Source organism: Aphelocoma coerulescens (genome assembly GCF_041296385.1).
Source record: "Aphelocoma coerulescens isolate FSJ_1873_10779 chromosome Z unlocalized genomic scaffold, UR_Acoe_1.0 ChrZ, whole genome shotgun sequence".
NCBI classification, from domain to species: Eukaryota; Metazoa; Chordata; class Aves; order Passeriformes; family Corvidae; genus Aphelocoma; species Aphelocoma coerulescens.
Genome location: NW_027184085.1, coordinates 26541321 through 26567047, shown reverse-complemented (window position 1 = coordinate 26567047; position 25727 = coordinate 26541321).

Below are 25727 nucleotides of genomic sequence, written 5' to 3'. Positions count from 1 at the left end.
TTCAATTCTGTGGATGTTTTCAATGTTGTGATCTCAAAAGAATATCAACTTTGATCAACCAAAGAGATGGGAGCAGATGTTGCAATTTTCATAAAAGAGCTTTCTTGGAAAACAAAATAACTTTTTTTAACCTTTAAGCCCCACAGACTTTACTTAACTAATAGTTTTCATTTAAAAGTCTTAGTGAAACATTAGGGCACTGCAGTTCTACCCGTAACTAATTTCATATTCTGTACAAATTTTTAAGTTTCATGAGATTCCTTCATATGACACAGCCTAATCAAGAAATCCTGAATCAGTTTTAGTTTTTCTTCATGTTAAGTTGTATTTCTGTATTTAAGTCTCCTGGCTGTTACCCTGTGTTTGCATATTTGCATTGTACCTTTTCACTCCAAGGCAGATTTGGGAGTTGTTATCCTAGACTCATAGTAATTGCAAGAAAATCCAGTTCCATCTGTTTCTGCCAACATATGGAAATTGAATGAGAATATCAACATAAAACGGCACTTGCTCAATATCAAGTGTGTGCCAGCTATTGTGTTTGTTATAGAAACTTGTGGTCAAGCAGGCTGAGAGAAGCCAGTAAGCTGCCTGTCTGGTAAGAAATCCGAGTGCAGATCTTGTTCACGCCAGTCTGTCAGTTGTCAGTTGCTATATTATGGCTTAATACAGCTACTTCCATCACTTACAGATAATGTGCTGCTGAACAAGGTAGGGTTCACCCTGCATTGTTTAATAGGAAGAAATATTTTCACTGCACCAAAAGACTGATAAAGTTTTGTTGGAAAAGCAGCATCAAATCTGGAGAAGGATAAAGAATATGCAAAATGTAACCTCTGAGCTACAAGGGGAAGATTACTGTTTTACCTACTGTTAAATAACAACTCTTGAATATTTTTTTTCCTAATCAAGTCATCACACACCCTTGAGAAATTACAGCAGTTGCACTACACTACCACTATGCAGTTTTGCAACAGGTTAGACAAAAGTAAATGTATTTAAAATACACATGAGAAGAAAGAAGTGAGTTGTCTCCCAGGTGCCCCAGAAGTACAAACTTGCATCAATATGCATCAATTCAAAACAAAAAGTTCTCCACCAAAAAATATGTCCACCTGAGGACCAGTCCTTTTCAGCTGCTGCCTGCTGTATGATTGCCCATTAGACAGATTTCAAGTTGTCTGGGTTCTGCTGTGAAGAAATGTTCAAAATTATTTTGGGTTTTTTTTCCTGCACAAGCTATCCTAGAGTTCTTTTAAGTCCAAGGACTTTGGAATAGGAAGAGTAGTGCTCAGGAAAAATTATGCAGCCCTGAAGGATGTGGAGTGACAATCTCAAACAATCAAATGAGAATGGCTTAACAAGTTGTCTCTCTGTAAGTGGACTCCACCTTGTTTCTGACAAGATCTGAGCTCGCACAAGTATGTGTGCACATACTTCTAGTCTATTTTAGACACAGGTCAAATGCATTTATTTAGACTAGCATGAGCTATGTGGGTAATTTTCAAGCATTTTCCTTTTTTTTCCTTCAAGTTTCCTTTGAGTCCATTCCTCTTCCCTACCTTTGCAGCAGTTCTGGGAATTTTTTTTCCTAGCCTTGACAACTAGAAGGCCGCCCAGGGTATGTGCTGTCGGGTGAAATTTACAACATACTTACTTGTCTGTTTTTCTAAGACACTTAATGAAATGGTTCAGAAAAAGTCATTATAACAATGTGAGAAGGACAAAAGTGGCTGTCTTATAAAAGACATTTTCTTTCTCCTCCTGTAGATTTGTTTATCATCTCCCCTCCGTTAAACGATAGAGCTGATAGATTTGTCTAACCTGGACCTCTGAGGGAGCAGAGCACAGCAGGGGTGCATGTTGCAGCAGATAGGTGAGTGGCTTGGAGGCAGTGTCGCAGCAGGGTCCTGCCGAGCAGTGCCCAAGGTGGCTCTGCCAGCTTGGTGGTGGCACTTCTGCACACCTCTGCACTGCACTGCCATTCATGCATTCACTAACCTGAGGGCAGGGTCCTCCCTAAACTATTTCCATTTTCCTCTCCTGCTTTTCTTCCCTGCTCTCTTCATTGTGATTAAAAAGCCTGTGGCTATAAGAACACTTAACTGTAATACAATTTTCATAGCTCAAGTTACAGGTTAAGTGTTTTATATACCCTGTTTGTGGAAGAATAGACAAACTCTTTGTAGGAAGGTAAATAATACTTAAAGCCCAGATCATAATAATCTTCCATCTCTGCTCTGTGATTTCATTTAATACCAATTATCAAGTGTTTTATTTTTACAATTCATGTGGTGTTTGGCTGACAGAAGTGTGTATTCATTGATAGGAACTCAGGAATTAGACAAACCTAGCATTACTGGATTGCATATCACAGCATGAAGCTGCTTTTAAGATGTTACTGCCTTCACAAAGAGGAAAAAAAGGGTTGGAAGACTAAATTCAAGGAGAATTCAGTATCACATTTTCTGGGTTTCATCTCCCCCTAGCTTCTCACCCTGTTTTCCTTCTCAGATATGGGGGTACTGCAAAGGAATAACATTAAAGGAACTTTTCTCAGAAATCCATCACCTCTTTGATCATCTTAGATTCAAGATTTTACTGTTGTACAAGCTCCAAAGCTCCAAGCCTCTTCACCATCTCCCCACAAGTGTTAGGCAGTCTCCAAAGGAAAAAGGCATTTTCGTGGCCTTGGTGAGCTTAAAGATGATAAATATAAACATAAAAAAAATATTTAAAAACTGAGGGAGAAGAAAAGGAATGCTCTCACTCCAGGAGAGAAGTGAAATTATGGTAATGAACTCCTAGCCTCACAGTTGGTCTGAGCTGTTTTTCTTTTTTTCTAGTCATATTTAAAATGGACAAATTATATCCTTACTTTCCTACACTCCACACAAAAGTCAGCCCTTCTTCTTGCCTTACACTGGTGTCAAGCTTCACACTTGCACACCCACTTCCTTGCCCTGTCCTCCTAAGGCTTTCTGGTCCTTCCTTGTTTTCCATATGAATGAAGCAGTTAAAAAAGGTGTTGATGGACAAGTAGAAGACATGGGCCTTCATAAGAGGCTGAAACAAGTAGCTTTGCTCTCATTTCTGCTCAGCACATCTCATGTTTCACGCCAGTGCCTCCATTTGCCTCAGCGAAGCAGCGCCAGTTCAGACCAGCACCTGTCCCATTCCGTGTCTGCCACACAGTGCCTGCCAGCCAGCAGCACATGCAAGTGGATCCAGCAACGTGCATGGCATCTGTGACAAACAGCACGTGAGGTTCTGTGAGCTGTACATTTCCCAGTCCCTGGTCAAAGGACTTGCTTCTACTGTGCAATACCCTTGATACAGCCAAATACGTAGAGGATTAGCCACACAGGGAGCTCCCAAAAAGATTTTGTATGTGATATTTTCCTTTGCAAAAGCAACCTGTGCTATAGCTGGGAAATTTTGTAAGAGCACAAGAATGAGAGACTGAGAAGCAGAAAGAAGAATACTGGCAACTTCTTACTAGCATCATAATATTTAACTTTTTGTTGCGTTGCCTTTTCAGACTTAGCCTTCATGACCTAGCAGCTGTTTCACTTGGCTCAGGGCATTTATGACTTTATTTTGGACAAATCTTTAACATTTTCATTTGATTTTTCTCAACTCAGCTTTGTGCCTCAAAATTTGTTTTAAATTTTACGGTCATTTTTTCCCCTTTCTTACCCTTCTTACAGCTGTAGGCTCTGGAACTCAACAACTGTGGTGTTCCTCTCTTTGGCTAGCAGCCTGTTTTATAAGTTAAAGACAAAGGAAAGGAGTACTTTGGGGAGGAAAAGAGAAGTAAGACATGAAAGGAAGGAAGAAAGACGTGAGAGAGTTCTTTCACTGGATCTACTCAGAATAAGATAAAACCTAACTATACTTATAACTATATAAATACTGAAGTACACAGTAGACTGAAAGTATTCAATAAACATTTACTGTGAATGGAGGCATTAGGAAAGGCTTAGGCTCTGCCTGAATTCCCATGAAATTTATAAATATTTCTTTCATTTGTTCTCCATTTACAATTAGTTGCGGTCAAGCTGATCAAAGACAGAAGAGGCCTGTTGCATGTGAACCAGCATCCCTCACAATGACATTCACAAAGCAGAATGAAATATGAAATATCAGGTTTCCACGGATGTATGAACTTGTAAAAAATCTGAAAGAATAGGAGGTTTTTCACACTGAGTAATGTGAAACATTTGGTGCATATTGTAGGCCTCTGAAGAGGAAAACTGAGAGCCAAAATCCATCAACCAATAAAACAGAAGCAGGCAAAAGTTAAAACAACAGCCATTCACTACAATCTATTGATTTAGATATCATGATTGTCTCTGCTATAGCAGTGGTGGATGCTAGCAGGAGCTTCCACTTAAATCATTATGAGGAACAGGTCCCAGCACTACAGACCTGAGAGCAGGCTGGAATAATGTTTGCTTCAGAAATGTATTTCATCTGTTCCCTTCACTTAAAAAAAGGGGTGAAAAAACCCTGCCACAGCTTGTTCACACTGCTCTCTGAGCATTTCCAGCCAAACAGGTGCTAAGGTTAATTGGGTAAGTAGCCTGAAGCTTCCAGTTTTCAAACGAACTTTAAGTAAATAAATAACCCCAAGTGGATCCAGGAGGATAGACTTGCACAAAGCCTCTGAGCCACGTGTTACAGCACTCAAGGTTCCTAGTTTTATCTCTTTTGCAGACCTGGACTTTTCAGAGAGCAGGGCCCATCAGCCTTTGTGACTAATACAGTATGCTTTAATTGCTTCCTATGTCTTTCACAGCTGTCAGCCCCTAATGGGGTCAGGGTCGACAGGGGTGGGGCACTTGGAGGGTTTGTATCCCCTCACCTCCTGAAGCACTCCAGGCTGGAGAGGGACTTCACCCCATACAGCATCTGGGAAACCTGTGGCTCTCACTGAAATGTGTGCTCTCTCCACCCCAGAAGTCATTCACCCCATTCAGAATCACCCTTTTCAGCTGCCAGAAAAGGTACAGACAAGGGGAGAGTGTGCCCTTAGTGCTGTCCCTGACCCAAGAGGTTCTAATTGCTTCTTAAGTTGTGCAAAATTTGTTTATTATATTAACCAAAGTCAAGCAACAGGGAAGGATGTAAAAATAGGTTGTTTCACATTGTTTTAAGAAAGATTTAGGAGGATTAAAGGTTAGCAGGAGCCTTCTAGCATAAACAGAGCAGACACTTCATGCTGTTTATGGTATAAACCCCATTATGTTTCAGTCTGTACCAGAAAATGTCTAAAGAGAGGTAGCAGTAGCTAGGGCAAAAAACAGGAGGCATAAACATGCTGGGGATGTCCTGTGCAATGAAACACCTTCATGGAAAAGGTGTAAGTTGAGTACTTCCAAAAAGGTACTGCACAAGAAGACATTTGAGAGTACAAACGGTTTCATTTTTTCTCTCAAACCAAAAATTACATCACTTCTCAGGTATGATGTAAAAGCAGGTCAGAGAACGTATGGTATTGCAGTTCACAGTACTGCCAGCCTAGACATACAGAAGGTGTGTTGGGGCCCAAAAAGTTCTAAGTTATTACAAAAAGTGTATGTATTTTGTTAAACTGACACACTTGGGTTTTTCATATTCAGACATCCTCTCAACACCCACAAGAACCAGAAACCTTCTGTTTTATAGGAAAGCTGAGAGTCTAGTTTAATCACATGTCTCCAAGGTCTGAGACTTTGAGGAGAATGTCCAATGCCAGATGACAATAAAACCCTTAGAGAGAAGAATACTGAACAGTGACTTGCATTCAATTTCTTAGGCTAGACAGCACTGTGCTCTGGACAGGTATCAGTGTGGCAAACTTCAGCTCACTGTAGGAAACCCAGAAAATCCTGTCCTGTTGTATTTCTCTAGTTCTTGAAATTTGCTCAGGGAATCTGGACAGGCTGGATCAATGAGCCAAGGCCAATGGTGTGAGGTTCAACAAGGCCCAGTGCCGGGTCCTGCCCTTGGGTCACAACAACCTCAGGCAGCGCCACAGGCTGGGGCAGAGTGGCTGCAAAGCTGCCCACAGGAAAAGGACCTGGGGGTGCTGGTGACAGCAGCTGAACATGAGCCAGGGTGTGCCCAGGTGGCCAAGAAGGCCAATGGCATCCTGGCCTGTAGCAGCAACAGTGTGGCCAGCAGGACCAGGGCAGGGATTGTCCCCCTGTACTCAGCACTAGTGAGGCCACATCTCAAATCCTGTGTTCAGTTTTAAGCCCTTCATTCTGAGAAAGACATTGAGGTGAACACATTAAAGATCTATTCACTTGGGCTGGAAAACAATAAGAGTTTTTTGAATGAGCAGATGAAGAATTTCCTTTGTCCAAACGTAGCTTATATTTGCTGAGCTTCAGACTTCATATATTCTATTTATGCTATCCAAAAAAAAGGTAAGTACGCACGTGTGCACACAGGAAGTTCACCATCCCTTAGGAGCTTTAATGAAAGAGATGTCTGTGTCCAAATTAACACTAAACAAAATCAGAAGCTATGGCAAGTACATATTCCTCAGTACAGATGCACAGCTTCAGGGCTTTTGCTTATTTATTTGCCAGTAACATGCACCACAGAAGAGGTTTCTGGGAAAAATGCACTGTGCCTCCCCTCAAGGGTGAATCCCAAGGCTTTACTTTCAATTAATTTACTGGAGGAAAAAATGAGAGAAGCAAAGCAATTAAATGCTGTTCCTGCCATTAACCTGAAAGCCACTTAACATTTTTTAAATAAAAAAATAGTTGAGATCATCCTTGTACAGTCCTGCAGTGGCTGTGGGAATATATGGCTTAAGTTTCTACCCACTTTGGTTTGGTCCAGCTAACTGATCACATAGAACTTTCCAGAAGGGTTTAGCCTCCTCACACGATATGTTGTGGACTGTATCAAAATACTGTACTATATTCTTTAAAAAAATCAATGTTTCCATTTTTATTGGCCAGCATGTTTCAACATTTGTTTTTGCTCAAACGCATTGTAAAATTATACATATATCAGAACTTTCTTTATGGTGAGATAATACACGTAATTCCTTCCGTAAGCCTGCCTTATCATGAGTCATAAAGGTTCAAGAAACAACCTCCGCAAAAAGAGATTGCAATTTTGCCCTCATTGTCTGCACATATTGCTTCTGCCAGCAGAGGAAGGCAGCAGAGATGTGTTGACCTCAATTAACGAGCACAGACAAGTCTCTTAGGTCTTGGATGAAGAGCAGATGCAAAATGGACACCTCTCCCACCTAAATCACTCATTCACAGTACCTGTCCTGGCCAGTCCCAGGTTAAAAGGCTGTAATCTTTCACTCCTTTGGAGTAGAGCTCTTCTGTATTACATGAATGGCTGCCATCAAAATACACTTTAAAACTGGAGACAGGAATTAAAAACATAGGTAATAGAGGGGAAAGAAGGAGAGATGGAGCGGCATTAATAAAGGCAAACAATTTGAAAGATAAATTTTTACATTTATTTTGTAAGTGCAGTCTCTCCATGACATTTCTGTGCATTCATAGCCTGTGGTCTTTGTGGTCTTTGGGCATTTAGATATCTTGAGGACTCTCCTTTCATTTTCCTGACCTTGCAAGGGAGGCACAACAAGGTTTTCAGACCGTCTTGGCAAAAAAACACTTCTGCATGCATTTTTTCAAGTGTAGATTACAAATTTACTTTTGTTTTTAAGCTTACCCTTCTTTGAAGGATCTTATCAGACTCTTTGGTTCTCATTTTCTTAACTTGGTCTGTCAGGATGTGTCTGCACTATGCAGTTCTGATTGTGAAGAGACAGATACAGAAACTAAATTCAAGTTGTTATTTTCACACTTTACAGTGCATCCCTTTTACTTCATTGACTGCTTTGAGATCCAGAGCTATCTGGCATGCTTCTGCACCACAGACTGCTGTGCAGGATACGTACGGCTTAAGTTAGTTGCTTCCAGCCTGTTGTTTCCCAGACCACTGGTTATTCATGGCATGTAGCTGAGGAAGGCAAGCTCATGTAGAACAACATACACAAATGCATCTGCATCTACAGTGGAAACGTCCTGGGGGGCCACCAAACCAGTCAGCTCTTTTACCCAGGAAGAGCATCTCAGGGGACACTGGCAATACAGTGCAGGCCCTTGCAGTCAGGACAGTAATGGCTTTATTTCCTTCTTCAAATCACAGCGCAACAATTCTTTGTACTTTACTTGTCTTTACTAATGACTTCTAAAGAATGTCATTAGGACTTTTTTTTCCTCACTCAGGGTACTGTAAAACAAAATATTATTTCCTAAATGCTGCTTGTCTATTGATAGTGTCTATTGAAAATATGCACTGACTTATAGAGGATCTGGGATTAAACTTGACAGGAACCCTTTTTTTTTTTTAAAAAAATCAGGACAGATTGCTGAACAAATCATTGTGGCCCTATTTCCAGAAAACATTACTACAGAGCTTTGTTCCTGCTACTATCATAAAGACTTCCACCAGTATTTCTATTACATCTTTATTTTCTAGGGTTTTTAACTAAGGCAGAAAAACTCACTATGGGCTGAAAGTTGTCATTTCATGGTGTTCACACCATGAAGTAATTTGTTTCAACATAAACTCTGAAAAATAATAGCACAAGCTATTTTGAAGCTGGAAAGAAGCTGGTTGAAGGCAGTGGTTTCCAACAACTCTATTGTTTAATGTACTGAAAACAAAATTAAAGGAACATCTTTTGTTTTCAAGCAAAGATCAGGCATGAGGAAAAGTGTGAAGGAACTACTATAGCTTTCAAAATTACTATTACAGAGTAATAGCCCCTTCCCATAATAGGTCAACATGGAATAAGCCTTTCTCTCTGGTGGACTTCCTCTGCTACATCTGTAAATTTCCAACGGACCACACTGTCACACAAGTAAGAAAGCAGAAGACATGGGACCACATTCTTGAGTGGTGTGTATTGATAATTGTAAACTGGTATTATAAAAAAGCTGCTATGGAGCTCAAGCAACACCAGATTACTTACAGGGTCTAGCTGTTTATTTATTGTCTTGCAGACACAGCTGGATTGACCAGGGAATGCTTTTTGAACGTATGTCTAAACTCCAGTCATCTGCAAACCTCAATTTCTATTAGCTTCTTTGCAACAGAATGTGTTCTTACTTACCTGTATCTGCTTCTATTCCAGCTATTCGTCTTACTTGTCTGTTCTGGGTCATTCTCAAAGCAGGACTCTTTTTTTACTGTGTGTTTGTACAGAACCTAGCACAGCGAAAAGCCATTTTTACCTGAGTCCTCTGAACTTTGTTGTATTACAGGCAGTAGGAGTTGCAGTGAATAATAGAAATCTCCGTTACTTCACTCATTCACTTCGGAAAAATCTTATCCCTCAAGGCTGGAGTTGAGCCTGTGATAGATCTGCAAAGAATGAGTTTTAATCCATGCTTCCCATATTGTATCTCATGAGCTTGGCTTCAGGGTTTTGTTATGGCCCATCTTTATTACTGAACAGTTTTTCTTCCTTCCTCTGAAACATCCTCCCTACACCAAACAAGATTTCCTGGGATAGTGAGTATAATTCACATTATTGCACATACTTTTTCTGCTTTAATTTTATCTCCAAAAGATAGTAAGTCTACATTTATTAAATGGAGTTACTTTTCCAGCCTGCAGGCATCAGCCCAGTATCTTTAAAGAGATAACAATAAGGTCTGTGATTAAAACCTTTTTTGGAAAACATGAACAAATGATAACCAGTTGTGATAGTTTTCCACATTTTCATAATATCTAAAAATATGTTCAAATATCCAAAAATGATCCTGTGATTTGATTTATTCACAAGTCCCCTGAAGTGTTTAATAAGTACAATATGGTACAACTAAAATCACGCTTATTACTGCTATTAGCTTGGTAATTCTCCAGGATGAAATCATACTTTTCGGGTTATAAATATACATTTTTATTGTTGATTTTATGCTGTATTTTGAAATACTGCTTCTCTGCTTTCATATTTTCAGTGCTGTATTACAGTACTATAAATCAGTCCCACAGTAAAGGAATTCTAATTGGTATCAGGTGATTTTTTTTAAAAGTAGAGAAAAAGTTAAACTTAAATCCTTTTGAATGAAAATAAGTTCTCTTGAAGCTCTTAAAAAAAAAATCAGATGTGTCTAGAATGATCTATCTTTTCTTGAAGGACTAATCAGATAAAAGTATGCACAGTGCACATCAAAGTATATGTATAAGCTCAAAACCATCATAAAAGATACCTCTAGATGTCTAACCAAGTGCAGGGAATGCTTACTGTGGTATTTTTTCATTCTCTGTCTATGCTGCTTCAATTTTCCCATCCCACTAACGATGCAAGCTTGAGCTTCTGTTCTGCCTCTTACTTACCCAAATATTTCATTGGTCTTTCAAAAAGATGAAAAAACAAAAAAATAATCCCACTCCAATGGCATTACAGCAATATATTCCCAATGTCTCAGCACCTCTGTAGAGCCAACTTGATCCTTAAACCATTGATTCTTTCTTTGATGGACTTGCCTAAAAATAGTCTCTGCATCCATCTGTACCTTGTCCAATGCAGTAGTCAGTCTGGCAAGTCACAATAAACTACGCATTATGTGCCAAGTGCTGGCATTTATCCCAAAAAGTAGAGCTCTGTGGGTGGGTGAAGAAAACAGCTTTAAATTAATAGCTTTGGTATAAAATGCCAGAAAACACACTGTATGTAGGATATTTCTAAACAAGATTATGGACTTCCCTTTTCCCCAGAATTACACAAAGGAATCCTTAGAAAACATAGGTTTTCAAGGAAAAAGAGTATAGCAACCATAACAAATTATGATACAGATTTAATTCTTATATGCTGAATTTGGTAGAGATCAAGAAGACAGGATAGGGAAGGCATGAGGTGGAGTTAGGAAGCAGGAACAGAGTCCATGCTATAATTCATGGCAGCCATGAACCTGAACTAAAGGCCAGCTCTGACTCTTCCATTAGTGCTTCTGCAGCCCCTCCAAAAAGAGAAGCACTTTTAGGGTTTTAGAGCATACAGAGGGCAGCCTCACTGGTTTCTGTGGAATCCTGTATTTTTTAATTTGAGCTTTTGGGCAGTATGGTGTATTTTCATAGCCCCTTAAATGTTTCTGGTATTTTCTCCTTTCCAGAGAAAGCAGAAACACCAAAATGCACTGCCTGATGTTTCCAAGGGAAAAGAAATATGCAATAGAAATAGTCCTCCTACTTTCTCAGACTTCCCTACACTCTTTAAATGAATGGTATTTGGGAGGGAAAGCCCTAATATTAATGGGATTAATTACTCAATACTGTGCACCATATGGAGTTAAGGTTTTTTTAATTTTTCAGAGTGACTGAATTGCTCTGTGCGCACTTGAAGCTGCTAAAAAACAGTAAGTTGACAGAGGAGCTCTGTCCTGAAGGCCAGGAGTAAGATTAACACTGAAATGGATCCAAATAAAAATCATATTAAGCAGATATTCAGCAGAAAGGCATCTCAGTAAAGATGAAACAAGCAGAAGACTATATATACACACCTTGTACAGTGCTCAGGGTCATATGAAAACCAGATGGAGGAAATCAAAAGGAAAATGAAGTTGAACAGGGACATATTTGGGAAGATAAAAGGTAGCAGAGAAAATCATCTTTCTTTGGGCCGCAGAAAGTCTATAGCACTGAAATGACAAAATATTATATGATTTGAAGATAAAATCTAACACCCAACAGGATGGAAAGTATATATTTTTACATCCTCTGAGCTTTTGTTCCATGAAGGAGAGTGTATCACTCTTGAAGGACAGTGCAAACAATCTGATATTCCTCTGCAGTGAATAGGAATATGAGGCTGGCATAAAAAGTCAGGTGATACTGTGAAGGTTCTTGCTATTTCTGTGATGCTTAGGCAATCTCTGCCTAATTTTCCAGTTGCAGGTAAAGACTGGTGTGAACTGGCTGTTGTGTCCTGTTTCCCTTGCACATCGAAGGTCTTCTACAGGGGGATATCTCTCATCCCATCTCCAATTCCTTTTCTAGTAATGTAGCAATGTAACACAGTAATTTTGAACTAGAAAATACAAGATGTGGGGATTTCTTCTGGAATTAAAGACATGGATCAAGGATTGCAGCCAGTGACCAGGCAAGCAGACAGCCTTTACTCACCCTTTAACTCCCCTTGGATCCATTCCAATGCCCTCTGAGGACAGCTATCTCAATGGACAGGCTCTTGGCAGTGTATAGCTGCATTCTCAGCAGAGCTGGAAAGTGACAGAACATCCCTACCCATGGCTGTTTACTAGCTGTTGTGAGAGCATTTACTTATTTTGGATGTTTATAAACTCTTGTTGGAACACAAGGCCTATATGGATTCATCTAAATCCTGATCTTTTTGGTCTGGAAAACCTTCAGTAAATGAAAAAAAATCTATTTCATCTCTTGCTTCAGAACATCTTATATAGTTTATAACCTCAGAACCCATAGCTTAGATTTAATGGTTATCATATAACATCTGTTTAATTTTAAAATTTATATGGAGGCTTTTTTGGAAATCCCTTGGAGTTTTTCAACTTTCTGTCTTCTCTATGCACACAGAGGATGTAGAAAATTAATTTCCTGTGTAAAAACACAAGATGACAGAAGGTCCAAGGTTAAACCTATTTACAAAGAAAATCACTGCCAGTGTTTAGAAAATGCTGCTTTTATTTGAAATATTTGGAGGTGTACCTGGTTTCCCATGTCCTTGTGGTATTTACGCATATAAGGCTTTCTGTCCAATAAGCTGTAGTGAAAAACCTCTTCTGTATTGATTTTTCCCTGATGAATTGTGAACTGTCTACTCATTTGGTGATCCATTTGTTTTAATAAAGAAGACAAACCTGTAGAAGTTTCTTATTTTCCCACCCCTCTGGCCTCTTGTGAAAAGTATTACCATGCTTCAGAGGCCAGCGTTCAATTCAGAGACAAAACCAGATGTCACTGGCTGACATCTACTTCACTACTTTATAGCCAAGTTAGTTTACAGGAGGGTAGGAATGTGGTTCTCCTTTCCTCCTATGAAAAAGGAAAGGTGAAGAAACACAAAGCCCAGATGTGGCTGAAGACTGCAGCCAGGGTCTCAGTGACAGCAAAGCATGACTTTGTTTCTTCCATTTGTACTGATGCACTGGAATAAATTAGGCCACAAAGATTTGTTTTTCTGGAAGAGAAGAACGATAAGAAGATCTGTTGAAAGAGATCATGAATCCATCATCTTAGTCCCATTTGGGGTGGGAACCATTACTTGCTATTTCATAGAAGCCAATGTGAAATGGATCAGGTTTTTGTCCAGTTGCAGTGTCCAGCCAATCTCTTGCAGCACAGAGAGCCATGAAGGCAGTGGACACCTTCATTGCCCATCTCAGAAAAGGGAGGAAGGTCTGAACCAAAGTCCCTGTAATTAGCAGGATCACCTGGATGACAGCGAGGAGGAGCAGCCCAGCTCTCGAATAAGGGAGGAAGTATACAGAAGGTGATACCCAGGCATTTGACAAGCACTGAGTGTAGTGATGCTGTGACCCACTGTCTGGGACATTATCACCATCCTACCCCACTTCAGCTAGCAGGCTTTGGGCTCCCAAACCTTCTGCACAAACACAGGAGGACAAGAGCCTCTGGCAACCCAATTCTGCCAGGGACACATGGAACTTGGAGTACTAATGCCAGCTGAAAAAGCTTGAAAAAGTTGCAGTCTATGTCAACTAAGCACATAGCAAGCCAAGAAGAAGCAGGAAGTATTGCATGCTCCCGAGTTTGTCTGACCCCATCTAGAGTGGGTGGCTCCTCTTTTTCAGGACATCTCAGGAGACTCTGAAATCAATTGCTGTGCTGGATATTTCCTTTTTCACAGTTCCCTTCCCAAAGGAAATTTCTAAACAAATTTTCATCTTTGATTAGAAAGGCTTTCAGGAGATCTGAATTTCCTACAAGACTGCTTAAAATAGCTCTATTGGCAATTATATGACTGCTCATGTTAAAGTCTGCAACATTGAAACCTGCAAGTAGCCTGGAGACTCCTTTACCAAAGCACAGGCCGCATTTGTATTAGGCATTGGCCACAACTTTGCTCCTTCAGAGGCTTTTTGAATGTCAAGGTACTGACATTTCTTACTGATTTCTGTTTCAAACACTCTTAATTTTCAGGCTCAGTTTTCACTAATCTGCATTTTCCTCCTGGGATTCAGCGTTTAGACCATGTCCTTCCTATCTGAGGCTCACTCATCAGCTTTTGAGTGGGCCGTAGACCCAGTAAGGTTACCAGCTAGCAAAGCAGTGATGCCTTGGAATCAAATACCCCTGCAGTAAAACCAGTGAAGTTTTGTTGTTCCAAATAATTATGCAGAGGTTAACAAATACATGACTGCTGATGAAGTTCAAGACAGCATGATACAATTCGCTCAGGCATCATTTTTCTGAGCAGGTGTTAAAAATGGTAAAAGCTTATTTTCATCAGTAAAAGAAGTTTATACAACTTAATGTGAGTAGAGTCTGTTGAGTTTAAAGGTGCTAGTTTTACAGACCCTTTCTCTGAATAGAACCACACTTTAACTTGAACTTATTCTAAATTGTTGGTTGTTTGATCGTCTCTTTTCTTTACAATGTCAGTCTTTAGGGAATACCTAAGAATCTAATAAGGGACGATATGTAATGCAGATTAACTGTGTAGAACCTAAAAAAGTAGGCTAAGACAAGGCAAGCTAGCCAAGGGAAGGATTTGCTACTCTTCCTCTTCCCCACGTGCTTTCCCCTTCTTTCAAACTCTGGGAACATTCTTAGCAATTCAGGTTATTACTGATAGCAATAAATCATCTCAGCCTCTGCTATGGCCTGGAAAGAAAAAGCAGTAAAATACTTCACAAAATAAAATGTATCTGAATTAGCTGAATCTTTGATAGAGGACAGTTTATCCACAGGCGGGGATAAAAAAGGTGTAAAAACTGTAAAACATTTTGCTGCCGAAGAAAAATAAAAGAAATGTCAGAGTAGCTTAAGCTGCAGACTGAGTAATGAAGGAAATCCAAGACTAATAGCATGCTATCCACTAACAGCAGTACAGAGTTGATGACTTAAACGTTTGTATTTAGACAGTTTAGTCCTCATTTCACTGTTTATCAGCCTGAGGAATCTCACTGTGTGTCTCTAAAATTGCTCAATGAAGCAGCTCCTTTCTTAAATGAAAAGTGCACTGGCAACAACAAGCAGAACAACAGACAGGTCATCTGCTTTACAAAGCATTACTTGCTTTTTTGCCCTGTGGCATGCGCAGTTTTAAAGAATTATTAAGATCGTCCATGAAAAGAATGAAAGAAAAGATAAAGTTTCCTTCACCGTTGCCATGGACTAGAAAATTAGAGGGAAATGTTGAAGCATTGTATGTGGTTTCTCATCTGGATATTATTAGCTAGTATTTTTTTAGTAATATACAGTATCATACAGATTACTGATTGCTACTGATTTTCTTATACATATGTCTTCCTATTAATCATAAAATACAGTGCAATTTTTTTTTGCTATTATATCAACTATTAGAAACATCTTTCCCAGATGATTTTTATATTCATTTGGGCTGGCTTTAAAATAAAATAATAATTTTCTGTTTTGTGTGCAAGGAAGCTTTAGGTCATGTACTGTATTATATTACTAAGCTGTAGTAGGTAGAAAATAAAACATTAGCTTAAACAGAGAGAACACCAAAACTGCATTTGAAACTACCACTTAAAGATGCAATAAGAAATGTTCTAAACAGAAAATCTCTTTTGAGACATCTACAAGGATAAAATTAGTGTTAAAGGGAAGGATCCTGGTCGAACTTCCTGAAATCTGGATCTGTTCAAAAGCACAAAATAGTGATGTTGTTTTCTCCATCTTGGCAATACCAGAGGAACTGCAAACACTCCAATGATCCATCTCTGCTTTTACTCTCTTTTCTCGTTTATATGTATTTCAATGCCATGTTCAAATGTTTTGTGGACCAACACTCCCCACACAATAAATGCTTAATGTTTTTCAGTGTTTAAAAGCATGTATAGATGCTCCTAGGTCTCCAGAGAGTCCCTCCGAACCTACACCTGAAGAAGGAGAAGAACATGTGTCGTTCTACTTCCTCACAACAAAGAAGTGACCCCAAGTTGAGAGAATCATACAAAAGTATTGCAAGAATATGCCAGGCAGGCAAAACATTTTCTATTCAAAACTCCCTGTGGTCATAGCATGAGGGAAGGCTCCCCAGGAATTTTTGCTTTTTTTTTTTTTTTTTTTCCAGTTTACTGGGCCTCTCTAAAAAGATGTATCATATTCACTGCTGAGTTTCATATTTTGCAATCTGCACGAATCATGTGATGTGCAGCTTCTACTATGCCACTTGTTGTGAGGGCTCATTGTAGACCCTCTAATGAGCCTGCCATACTCCTTCAGCATGCACAGCGCTGTCTTCTCAATCATGCCTTTCAAGAGATTAAGATTCAGTGATGCAATACAGCCCATGACACAAAGCCTCTTTTCAAACATAAAAGAGCCAATTGTTTTTACAACCTCCAAGCATGCACAATTTTTGCTTTACATGTCCATGCAATAAATGGCCTAAAAGTTTCATATCCTCCTTGCAATATGGAACTTGACCCTTGAAAATCCTTCATGACAATTCAACTAGTAGAACGGAAATCTTTTCCCAATACCCTAAGGATTCTGGCAAAATATTTGTACTATTTCCATGTATACATGCTCCACTACACTGTCCTCCTTGCATATTACAAAAACTAACAACATTTTTGAAGCTATGTATTTTCTGCCCTGTCCATAAATTATCTCAGCTGCCTCCTGGCTCCTCAGATTACTCCCAGATCCCTCTGGCAGGAGCTACATTTCATAGTGTAGCTAAAACCTCTCTTCTTAGGCCAACACTCGCAGCATTAACACAAGTGTCAAGAGATGGGAGGCACAAAGAAATTGACCTTTGTGAGCACTGGGAAGTGCTCAAAGATTTCTGCTCCCACTAATTCCAGGCTGCACTTTTATACCATGGGGCTGATAAGCTGGTGGAGCATCAGGGCACAACCCTTGGCCTGCAGCAGGGAGCACCTCTGCACAGCTGGCAGCCATGGTGCAGAAACTTTTAACGGTTCAGAAAGGCATGTAAGGCATGTTCAAGCCAACATACCAGTAAGAGTATTAACCTGCTCCTTTGGTAGTCAATGGAAAAAGAGACATCTCTGCAGGGTGAATTACCCTAAGTGCTTTCAGTGACTCTTTTGGAAAGTGCTGAACCACCCCAGCCTTCCTGCCTCAAACCAGCGACAGCAGAAGATGTTCTGGCGAGGACTTAACCAAATCACTCCTTTCCCCTACCCACTGCCACCATATGCACTATGGGGACAAAGCCCCACCCTCCCCTGCTTCACCCAAGTGCTTTGTAAATACCCTGTGAATAGTGTCACTAATACTCTGAAGAGTGACACACACAGCTACTGCACCAGTAGGGCTATCTGTGTGTGTGACTGCTTACAACTCCTTAGCAGTTTTGCAGCAGTGGAAGGAAACCCCTATATGGACAGTACAGCCCACAAAAATGCACAGAGACAATGAAAAGTGTTACATTAAAAGTATTGGACAGAATCAAAACTGCATACTGCTAGGCTTGACTGTGTGTTTCCGAGCAATACCTGTGCTAAATAGCCCTCCAAACTCTTCTTGGTATTAGGCTGGTAACAAGGAACTGCAAGCCCACTGGCCATCTAACCCCATGTCCTCTCTCTGGAAGTCGCCAGCATCACATACCTCACTGTAAGATGAAAGATTCACTCCTCTCCTTGTGTCAGAGGTCTGCCCAAGTCATCACCCCTGAAACTTAATTTTCAAACACCTCTAGTAAGAAGTGAGTAAGAATAATTTCTTTCCAACAAAAAATGCAAATTTATTATGCATTTTAAGTGAAAAAATAGAAAAAGTTGAAAAATAAATACGAGCAAAGAAGATCCTATTTATTTGAATGTGTAAAAAACCCCAAGCAAATAAAAAGGCAGCATAGCCTTCCAGGCATATTTAATAGATTTATTTGCGGGGAAGGGGGAGGGGAAGTGTCCCTTCCAACTTCACCGATTCTATGATTCAACAAGTGTTCGTGTGAGATTTGATTTTCCTTAGACAACTGCATCAGACTGGTGTGTACTGAATGAGAAAAGCTATGCAACAGTCCAAAAATACCCAAGTGGACCATATAGGGGCTGTTTTAAGGCTTGTCAATCTCTATTATTGACCCATACAAACACCAAGTAATTTAGAAGAAAAAAAACAGGTAAATATGCTCTGTGGTATTTGGTCAATTGTTTTTATATTACAAGCAATAAAACCCAGAAGTTTAAAAGATCTGCATTGTTTAGAGCAATCATTGTTTTAAAGTTTGGAGTGCAGCATAAAGATATTACTCTCTTTTTTCATTCAGATTCTGTTTTCTCTTCTCCATGAAGAATCAAAACTAACTAAACCATGTTCACACAGAAATGCAGAGATCAATGTGAAAAGGATACATGACTGGTTAGAAACATTTTCATTGTATGAGTGAGATACCAGCGATTCTCCTCTCACCTGTAACATACCTGCAGCAGCAACTCTATCAGGCCTGGCCCTACTCAATGCTTTTACTAACTATTTGGGGCAGAGAGTGTTCTCATTCAATTCATAAACAATGGAAAGTTGAGCAAGACAAGTTGTCAGAGGACAAGATGACAATTCAAAGTGATCTTGAGAAACTGGAGGACAGGTCTGAAATAAACAAGGTATGGTTCAACCAGGAGAAATGCAAGGCTTCTGGGGAATAATAATGACCTGCATCAAAAGGTAATGGACAGGCCCTTGCAGAGACAGCAAAAGGGCTGAAGGTTGTACCAGTGCACAAGCAGCACATACCTCAAAAAGAACTAGTTCCTGGGAAAAAAAAATTCAATTACCCTACCAAAAGGGATGATCAAGAGTGTAATCTACTGGAGGCACAAATGAATTCCTCTACTCCATGTGGCTTTGGTATGTCTGTAGTGCAAGAGAGGTTTGGTCCTTTCTTTAAGGAGTCATGAGAATGACTAGAAGAAAATTATATTCATGGAAATCCTGAAGTGTTTTATTGTTTAGACTGAAGAGGGGAAGACCAAGGAGAGACAGTAGTAACAGTTTTCAGCTGTGTTGAGGATGCCAGCAAAAAAGAAGGAAAGAAAGTCTTCCCTCTGTCCAACAAGATTTTTAAAAGTAAATTATCTTAATTATCAGCAAGAAAGAATAGGTTAAATGTTAGAAGAAATTTTTTAATGCCAATAACAAAAAAATGTTGGGAAGTTTTGCCATGGAGAATGAGTTATATCCAATAGGGGAGCTCACCTAAGGACAGAATAGACACCCATCTGCAAAAAAAAGAGATGTTGGCATCGTTTTGCTGGGCTGGGATATGGGAGTGAGCTAGATGGCCCCTTTGAGCTCTACTGCCCTGGACTTCTACAAGGAATCCATGTCCTATCCCCAGTGAAATCTCAAGTGATGTAGAAGGTTTAGTGAATGTCCCCACCTGCCTTTCAATCCCTGATATCAGAGCACAGAATATTCCTTCCTGACCACCCCATTGGCCCTGAGGAAAAGCCCATGTTTGCGCAGTGCTGCAGACCACTCTGGCATCATGTCAGGCATGCATGTGGGCTGACGGGGAGTAGGGAGCTGGTTTCACGCTTGATCTGACCATGCCAGCCCACCACACAACCCCCACCCAGCAACTCCCATTCCCAGAACCAATTTGCCTCAAGTCAGCATACACCTGTGAAATAAATTGTCAAGGCAGGTGAGAAAAAACAATGGAGCAGAGGTGAGAGATGGGGAATCAGTGCCAGCTGCAAAGGAAACCTTGAGGAGAAGCAGCTGCTCCTCCAAAGAGACCTCAGAAGTTAACTCTGTGGCACTGTCATCTCTTATCTTCACCCTACATGCCAGCAGACATTCGGAGGGAGCCTTGCTCCAGCAGTTCTTTTCACTGTCCCGTTCTTCTTTTCCCTGTCCTATGCTTTCTACTGCACATGTACTCGCACTCTTTCCTTCTGTAACCAGCCACAGGAAAACTGCCTTCTTGGATTTCTAGGTTTTTTTTACATTGCTCAGTTGTTTTAATATAAAACCACAGCTCCTCTTGTTAGTGAATGCTAGCATTTCAAACTGTAATATAATGTGCCATAAACGACATTCCATGCCATAAAATGTTGCAGAAAGATATACTTTTACTCCTAAAAGCAGTGGCTGGATTCTGCTGAAGTGAATTTAGTGGAGATTCAATCAAAACTGAGACGAAAGAAAGGAACAAGATTCCAGGTTCACTGCAGAGTTCACTTGCAGTTTTTTCTGTCCCCAACAATAAGAGGATTACCTTAAATCAAGAGCATCAGTGTCAATGAGAACCAGAAAACTTAATACATGGAAGGACAAGGAGATCAAAGCTTAGCACCTGGAGAATACCATATGCTCTGGATTAATAAAACAATACACTCTGTTACATAAATCTTGAGCAAGGTTATTCATGGACAAACATACAAAAAAGATATTACTGTAGAGCTCAAATAACAGATATTTAATATTGGTGCTCTCTCTATCAGAGAATATCCTCTCACATTATAGGAGTGTTGACACAGAGCAGTGAGACATTATTTTGTTTTAAACACTTTTAGTCTAAACTTGACATTACTGTTCTTGGACCTGGATACTGCACATCTGCAAGTCAGCGGAAATACCAAAATCTTGCATGCTCCTTTGATTGTTACATTTAAGGTATCATATATGCTACCGGCTCAGCTGCTGCAAGGCATTAAAGTCCATTACTCCAAGCTTGTAAAGTACTTTGGAAATACTATAGACAAGGATTAGGGAAGATGAGTATTCCACATGGCTTCAGAAGGGATGATAAACAGAGGGTAAAAGCACTGTAGTTAAAGTGATATATTGATTGCATGTGGGTAGCAATAGCAAAAGATTCCTTCTGATGAGTATTTTGTTGAGTGGGTTTGAAACTATATGCTTTTATCAAGCAGTTATGTTTCTAAGATCAGCTTTGTTTACAGTGCCATAGCCTAAAAACTACTGATAGGTTGAAAAACAGGAAACTCGAGGAGTCTGAACTGGGAGCGCAGCTTAGTTTTGGACCTGCATGGTGGGATGATTTAGGAGTGTTTGGAAGAGAAGTTTAGAAGGAAGATAAACCAAATAAGTTTCATGAAGAAATATTACAATCAGCTTAAAAACATGCTGTCCTTTAAACGTTATTTAGTCATTAAGTGCTCCTTTGGTTTATCAATTTGGTTTATCAACTAGGAGGCAAATTTTCCCACAGACATGAAAATAGCATTCAAGCACCAGGTATGTGACTTTGTGACCTGCAGATGTCACAGAGAACCACTCATCTATGTAACATAACCATTGCAGGAGAAAAGCAGCTCTTTAATGTAGGAAAACATCACAGGACAGGAAAGGAAAAGGAATAAAGGTCCCTCTCTCCAGCTTCCAGCATCATCCAAGAAAGCTGCCACCTTGGAAGCAGTTTTCTCTGCTAGGAAAATCCTTTCATCATGTCAGGTTCAGGCTTCACATGGCATTCAAGGCCTCTGCCAATTTTGCTAATTTCTATTTGCCAATGGCCAGCAAATACCCCTCTTATAACCAGATATAGCCTCCACAGAGATACTACAGAAGAAAGCAAGTCTTTTATGAGTTTGAGATCCAGTCCAGGGAGAGTAGTAAAGGCTGAGAATAGGTCAGTGCATAAGTTCACACAATGACATAGGTTCTGAACAAACTTATTTCCACATACTAGCAAAAAAAATCCAAAACAATCAGCAATACATCAATTAAACGTGGACCTAAGAAAATGGTTTTGCTGTGTGTTGTGGTTTAAACCCAGCCAGCAACCAAGTACCACACAGCCACTCACTCACTCCCCCACCAGCAGGACTGGGGAGACAATCTGAAGGGTGAAAGCTGGAAATGAAGTTGCAGGGAGCTCTCTCACGGAGACCCCACAGGTGCTGACAGAATACACAAACGACATTGTGCTTGAGCAGATAGAAATGGATACATGTTTCGATTTGCGGCCTTGGCGGAAACTGCCTGACTTAGAGCAATAAGCTTTTGCAAAATTAAAGCAAATGCATTTTTGTAGTTTTGAAATAAATATGCCTTATAATAATAGAAATGTAGTAAAAATATACTTTATACAAGAAATAATAGAGATAAAAGAGTAAAGAGTTTTGAGTTTAATAATAAGTTTTATAGTAAAGTTTCCTAGAAAGTTAAGATGTATTAGTATAAGCTTGTGCAATAGGCTATAATAGCAATATGTTTATTGGATAAAAAAGTACGCATTGCAGCAAAATTATACAGTGTTCATTGGTACAAATGTGTAGCAAGCTTTGTGGTATTTGCTCATTGGCTAAAAAAGTAATAAAAAGCCTTGTAGAGATATAGTGAGGCAGGCTGCTGCTTCTCCAGCAAGCTGTTGCTACCTCACTGAATTGCTGCTACCTGGCATCTGTACCTGCTGCAGCTGCCAGGCCTACCACTTCTGCTATTGTTACTGTAACTACTGCCTTTGATATTAGAGATGCTGTTCGTAATGACTCTTCTGTCTCATCCTTCAATAAACATGAGACTGATTCAGCAATAAATCATCTCAGTGACATCGCATACATACTTTAATCCCGGGACAATCCTGGAAATCTTGACACAAATACTAGCAAAAAAAATCCAAAACAATCAGCAATACATCAATTAAACGTGGACCTAAGAAAATGGTTTTGCTGTGTGTTGTGGTTTAAACCCAGCCAGCAACCAAGTACCACACAGCCACTCACTCACTCCCCCACCAGCAGGACTGGGGAGACAATCTGAAGGGTGAAAGCTGGAAAACTCGTGGGCTGAGATAAAATCAGTGTAACAGGGAAAGAAAAGGCTGTGCACACAAGCAAAGCAAAACCAGGAATTCAGTGCTTCCCATGAGAAGACAGGTGTTCAGCCATCTCCAGGAGAGCAGGGCCCCATCACACATAACAGTGACTTGGGAAGACAAACAACATCCCTCCAAATGTCTCCCCCTTCCTCCTTCATCCCCCACTTTATGCACTGAGCATGGTGCCACAGGGTCTGGAATATCCCTTTGGTCACTTGGGGTCACCTGTCCTGGCTCTGTCTCCTCCCAGTCTCCTAAGCATCCCCAGTCCCCTCCCCAGTGTGGCAGTACCAAAAGCAGAAAAGGCCTTGGCTCTGTGCGAGCCCTGCTCAGCAACAGCAAAAACATCTCTGTATTATCAGCCCTGAGTTCAGCACAAATCCAAAACACAGCCCCATGCCAGCCGCTGTGAAGAAAACTAACTCAGCCCAAACCAGCACACTATGGAAGTAATCTGAGGTGGTGTAAAGTTATCATCATTTCTTCAGTGCTCTTTAGTACTCTGTTATTTCACATGTGCAAGCTGGGCCATGATTTAGTAGTATTAATTTGACACAAAAGACTTGCGAAGATCACAAGCTGAGGTTGAACTAGGTGACCTTCTGAGATCCCTTCCTATCTAGTTTTTCTTGTGATCCTGTGGTCTTAGTATAAGTTATTTCTATTAGAAGGAGATGGAGAATTAGTAGGAAAAAAAGAAAGGAGCAAATTGTTGTTGGTATCTGATTCAGTGGCAAAAGAATTACAACTGAAATTAGACAACAACAGGACTCTCAGGAGTTGGTGAACAGAAAGGAAGACAGTAAGTGACAAGCATGGGAAGGACTCAGGCCTGGAGGGCTCTCCAACACAGTATTCATGGCATGGATATCTTCTTATAAGTATGGATGCAAACCTATGCTGAGACAGGGCAGCAACAGAGGGAACACCAGAACTGCTATACATACCCAGCACTGCCTTCTCATGCTGGACCTGGTTCTGAAACCAAACCAAACTCCTTCTCACTCTGCTGCCAGCCAACACTCCTCACCAAGAAGTGGCTAGGTTTTACTATTACACCTCTAAGTCTGAGTGGCAATTGTTTAAGCAGTGGAGCAAAGCTTTTGATCTACTTAGTGACATAATTTATAACTTGGTCTTGGAAACAGGGATCTGCCATAGGCAGGTTTCTTCCCAGACCCTCTTGTAAACCTGTATCGTGGTCCAGGCTGCTCCTGGACTCAGTTTACCCCTACTTAAAATGCATTTTATATAGGACTGTGAATTCAGATGGACATAGTGAGAGTTAATTTACTCCAGTCACACTGCTGAATTTTTCAAATGTAAAATATGGAGTGGCTGTAAATTAAAAGAGCAATAACAAATAACTCCACAATCTTTAGATAGTCCCACTTCGGTAGAGCTGCAGGGGAAATGTAGGAATGATAATAAATACATCATAAACATTAAAGGGCCATAAAATAGCCACATATAGATCCAATAAAACCTAATATAGAAATAATTCAAGCTGGGCTGAAAAGCAAATACTACCTATACTGAAGGCTTTTGCAGTACCTTGGGATCCCAGGAAAAGAGGTTGATATCACATCTGTGTTGAGTCTTTTTATTGGGTCTGACACTTTCTTTGAAGGTCATTCTGCCATGGTATTTTTGAAATTCTTTGAGTAGTCATGTATCAAACTTCATTTTCCTTTATAACTGAAATAGTCCACAGGAATTCTTTAATATTTCCAGGTCTGTTTTGAGACCAAAAGAACTGTGTATCTAAGAGAAATAGACTGCATCGTTTAGACCTGAAATGACACTGACAGAACACCTTTTCCCTTTTTTAGTTATGTTTGCTATGGTTACAACTTCAAAATCTCAGAGGTCCACTTGAGTTTTGGGATAAGCATATTTTATGTCCAAAAGACTCCATGCCAGAAAGCTCCAAATATGAGAGAAATCTCAGTTTAGCATTCTGGTAGTATTGCAAAAATGTGCCTTTTACTAAAGGTGAGCATGTCAAAGTCTCAGAATTACTTTTCTCAATCATCATAATAAACAGGCAGAAGAGCATCACAGATCAGAATAACTTTTCCATAGCCGTTGGCAGATTTAAAATCATGGCTTCTCCATGGAGAGATTTTGCTTAGTAAGTTTTCCCAGCTTTTCAGCCTCTGCCAGGATGCCCGGGGTGCAGTTCAGGAGAGGTGGGGTTACAAGTCTGCCCCAGACTCCCACCATGATGAAAGCATGGGGGTTGCCAGCTCCTCCACAAAGACAGAAGACCTCAGGGCCAGGACTGGCACAGCTCTGAGTCACCTTCTTCTCAGCAGCATGCGGGTGACTGCAGGCTGACACGGGGAGCACAAAAGCATACATCCTAGGTCCCTTTTCTGTGTTCACCACCACCCCAGAGGGCCACTGACCTATGGCAGGGGCAAATGCAGAGACCCTTACGTTCCTCCCACCCAATGACCTGCCCCAAGCACAGGCTCTGATACCCCCAGTAGCCTCCTTAACCATGCACAGTTCAGACATAATCTTCTCCAACTGTCATTCACATGGATCTTAGTGGTTTTAAAGTATTTGTGGTATGGGTGAGATTCTTTACTTATTTCCACAAAGGAAATCAAGGATATTTCTACACATTTCTATTCAGACGAAATAGACTTCTGTCTCGGTTTTGGAGACAAAACTTCAGGAGGAAACACTCCGGAGTGAGTGTCTCCTCTGAAGGGGAAAGGGC